The sequence below is a fragment of the Triticum aestivum genome, chromosome 7A (assembly GCF_018294505.1).
Source record: "Triticum aestivum cultivar Chinese Spring chromosome 7A, IWGSC CS RefSeq v2.1, whole genome shotgun sequence".
Lineage (NCBI taxonomy): Eukaryota > Viridiplantae > Streptophyta > Magnoliopsida > Poales > Poaceae > Triticum > Triticum aestivum.
This window is the reverse complement of record NC_057812.1, coordinates 549,699,185-549,703,523: the sequence shown is the minus strand read 5'-3', so window position 1 is coordinate 549,703,523 and position 4,339 is coordinate 549,699,185. Positions and strand designations below refer to the sequence as shown.

Genomic DNA, 4,339 nt, shown 5'->3' with positions numbered 1-4,339 from the left:
ACAGTAGTATCTTTTAGAGATAATATCACTAGTAGTCATAGAACTTGTGTTGAATGTTCAATTTGATGCTAGAAAATTTTAAAAATACAAATTTGTGATCATCTAACTTGACTCAAGCGTGTAGATACGGTCACAACACGCGTATGCGGACGAATCTGTGTGTATGACCCCACCTGTTAGTGAGTGGATGATGCATTTGTGTTTTTTTAACTAAAAAAGTGACACTGCAACGGACTTTTGCGCCAAACCCCCTCACATTTTTTATGTGCGGAAAAGACAAACCACTATTTAAATACATTAAAACTGAGCATCCTCCCAGCCCTCTCAGGCCATCAGCGCTCCCAGCCGTCGGATCGACACTTTTTAGCATTTCCAGCCATCAGATTTGCAATGAATCGCTCATAATCCGGCTCCTTCACTAATAATGATCGCTAACCATGTCGGGTCGCTGCTCCGGTAACTTTTTTGGGCGTTCCAGGTTAATATGGGCCTAATGGGCCTGTAGCAACCTCCCTGGCTTCCCCGCAGACAGCGAATGCTCCAAGAAAAAGGTACGGAGCGCGGCGATGCGGGTAAACCTAGGTACGCGGTACGCGGTATGCCGCCTCCCCCGATCTCCTTTCGCCTGGAACGCTGCTACCCTTTCAGCCGTCGTTTCCACTCATCCCCAAACCCCGACCCTCCCAATCCTTCTCCTCTTGTGACCGAGGGTGAATCCTTTGTGTGCCGCCACTTTTGCGAGATGTCGCCGATGCGCAAGGAAATTCGAAGGAGAAGTGCTACACTTGCAACCCCGGAGGCGGCGGCGGCCGCCCCTTCATAGAGACATTCGTGAAGGTTGACGGTCAGGAGAGACAAGGCGCGACGAATAACTCTTGCGTCCTGATTGCAGTTCGATGTCCCTGCCATCGATGCATTTAACAGCCGTCTGCAGAGTGAAGGCCAACGACTAAGGTATCTCGTGAAATTCAATCCTGCCCACCTGATTCAGTTCATGACGGAGGCTGCTAACACCGATTCTGAATTTAATAGCAACAAAGCGTTAGGATTATCCCTCTGCTTCTATCAATTTTTGCAGTTGTTGTGTGTCCGCGCTCCGTTCATTCCCTGGTGAGTGGTGACCACTGACCAGCGAGCATCTATGTTTCCGTTGCCCTTTCATTTCAGACGTATTTTTTCGGTACAAGGTACTCTTGTGGTTGAGTTCCTACTTCACAAAACAGATTTTCAGGTCAGCAAGTAACTATTTTTCATATACCATGCAGATTCAGTTTCACATATTGGACATTTCTTTTCCGATCGTTCTGGTGCTTCGATCAGAAGTGCACCGTCGAATTAACGAGTTAAGCTGCCGTTAATGGTAGTGGAGGTGCGCCACTCCTATGCCTCCCTCCTGCTCCTATTTATATGTCATCACCCGCCTGATCACCCGGTCTTCCGTCGTCGTGTTCGATGTCTTCACTACTCCTGCGATACCTCCTAGATCAGTCATGGCTCTCCAAAGCTGAATTCTTGTCGATCTTCCATTTCTTTGCCACTTCTCTCTGTATCGTGCAGAATTTCTGACCACAAGAGAACGACAAGGAGGCAGTGGCAGCCAATTTCATATGCGAGGTGGTGAGTCTGGGCGAGCTGCCGCTAATATCTCGACAGTAATTAATCGAAGTGATTGTGTTTGTTGTTCATGAACATGCTATGGCAGAACAATTCAATTTCTGGCCCAATTACTTGGTGAGAAAGGCATCTAGGTAGCAGCACCCTAATTCAGTTTATTATCTCAAGAACCTCAAGTACATGTAAGATTTATTTCTCAGGTTGTTGATCGCTAAGCCTTCCTATTGTATATAAAAGCTTATTTTTATTCTGTTCCTCTTGTCGCTACAAGAAATTTAACAGAAACAGAACCTATAGTTTTACGTGATTCACTAGCCACCATTAAATTTCCTTGCTGTTATGTATTCTGTGTCATTCCCTTTTCCTTTTCCCTCCATGGAGTCCTGAATATTATTCGAATAATGTTGAGCTGGTGCAGGTTATAGATTTGTGATTAGCTCTTCTCAAAGTCTATGAACCTTGGCTTTGGAAATACGCATGTTGTCTTGACTATTCCTAGGTTCCTGCCTATTTTACCATTTGACGATCACAATTACTATATCATAGTTGCTATAAGATGAGTTTTAAATATATGTTGGCACCTACATATATTATGAAGTGTGATTTGATATATATTGCAAAGAAATAGCAATGCCTACTTGTTCTGGATATAATTTTGTATCAGTTCACAACTGATCATACATTTTTATTTGTTAACATAAGAAATCTTTGGCTTCTCCATTTTTATTTGTACATAAGAAACCTTTGACTTCTCCAACCACTGAGTACTGAAGTTTCTATATGTCTGGATTTCTCAATGGTCAATCAATTTGTTACCATATAGTTGAGCACTTGAGCAGTCTGCCAATATACGATTATAATTTTACTAGCAGGAAGCTAAACAAGAAAATATAATTAACTTTGTTAGGTCCGTGGAGCAATACTAAGTCTTTAAATCATGTGTTAGTATTGTACTAGAATTTACGAAGATTTGTAATTTTGTTCCATGATCCATGTTATTGCATGCCCACATTATTTTTCTCCGGGTATTTTTGGATGCTTAAAAAATTACCTCCCGAAGGTTTATTGTACCAGAGATTTTATTTTGAGGCATGCTACATTTGATTTTAACACAATAGAGAATATTTTAATTCACACAAAAAGGAAAACAACAGCTACATGGGCCGGCCGTATAGTGGTTTGCATGTGCGTTATAGCGACAATACGATCAGAAAAGGCGATGAATGGGATTTTCCGCCCTCACTGGCATATTGTTTTTTCCTCCGCAACCAAGCCAATTCTGCTAGATTGAAGGCGAGATGGCTGGTGTTCTTGGTGTGGACTACTCTGAAAGCCAGTCTTCAGCAGGGTTTTTCCTCTCAGAAATGTAGTTTTTCTATAAGAATAGATACTGAATCCCGAATACTTTGATTGCTGTGTAGTGAAAGTACCGATATTCACTAGCCTTTCTGATTCAGCCCATTGAAGTCTTGTATATGTAATGCATTGAGCCATTGGCAGTGTTGAAATTGGAGTAAAGAACAATGTCGAAATTGCTCTGATTATTACCGAATTATGTTGTACTCCTGAACTTGTTAGAGGGTGATAACTTAGAAGTTTCAGGTCTCATTTGTCCATTTTCATTTAGTCATTTTATTTTTAACTTTGAGAGGGCACCATGATCTTATTAGGAATATCAGCTTATTTTGCATGATTAATTGATGTTTTTACATTCATATTTTGCAGCATTTTGCTCGGGGTGTTCATGCCTTTTGCCATGTGCGGAGATTAGATCTGTTACAGGCACATGCCAACAGAAATATTGTTAGCAAGACACGTAAGCAGGGGATTATGCAAAAGAATAGTAAAACGTTTGTTGCAAGAATTATATCCTGCTGATGTGCTGCGTATTAAATTGGTTTTCTGCCTATGAAATATTTCCTACATTATTTTAGTCAAACGCTCCCAAAGGACATTTAGGCTCAAATGTATTGTATTGAGACACATATTTTCGTAGACTAGCAAGATTTAGAGAAAACATTGGTGTGTCAAATATACATTCATGATATCCCTTCAGTCAATACTTACCCATGTACATGGCTCTGGTTTCTTATATAAATATCAATATTTGCCATCACATTCTGATACACCATATCAAACTAAAATGTATCACCCGCAACATTTCTGCCTTAGCATGCAAAGTTATATGAGAATATCACCTGCAAAAAAATATTATATAAGAATAGACAATCGTACTGAAGATTGTCCCTGCAACATTTAAAGCACGTACTTTTAAACTCATTGATCAACGATATAGTTTTTTTTCGCTTTCATGTCACATGCCTTTTGAATGTGGCAAGGCGCTTGGCATTCGACTAAGTCCCTAACATTAAAATGATTGCCTCCAATATGTTTTGTTAAAATGAAATTATGCAAAAGTATATACACATAATTGGATACTAGAGTACTAACTTTTGACATTTGGATAAAATACTTCCACATTATTGCATCAACCCCTAATATTTACTATTGCTGAAAGACGGGCGCAGCAACGTGCTTCATCGATGGTCTAGTATAACTAGATCGGGAGCGCGCCTTGGCGCGAGGGTGCCGGTCCTAACGTTGTGGTCAAGTAGTTAATGCTCAAGTTAGTAGGAATTCAGCTTTAACATACGCATTCAAACATGATCACAAAATAAAAGAAGAAAAAATCACATGTGATACAAGGAAGACATTATGTAGTTCA

General features: G+C 40.4%; 1 long non-coding RNA gene across 1 annotated transcript; it reads left to right on the top strand.

Moving 5' to 3' along the window:
- The first annotated feature begins 600 nt into the window (after positions 1 to 600).
- On the top strand, positions 601 to 3,631 carry LOC123152331 (uncharacterized). The gene is made up of 3 exons (XR_006476111.1): positions 601 to 954; positions 1,079 to 1,187; positions 1,266 to 3,631. It is a non-coding gene; the product is annotated as an uncharacterized lncRNA (long non-coding RNA).
- The last annotated feature ends 708 nt before the right edge of the window (positions 3,632 to 4,339 follow it).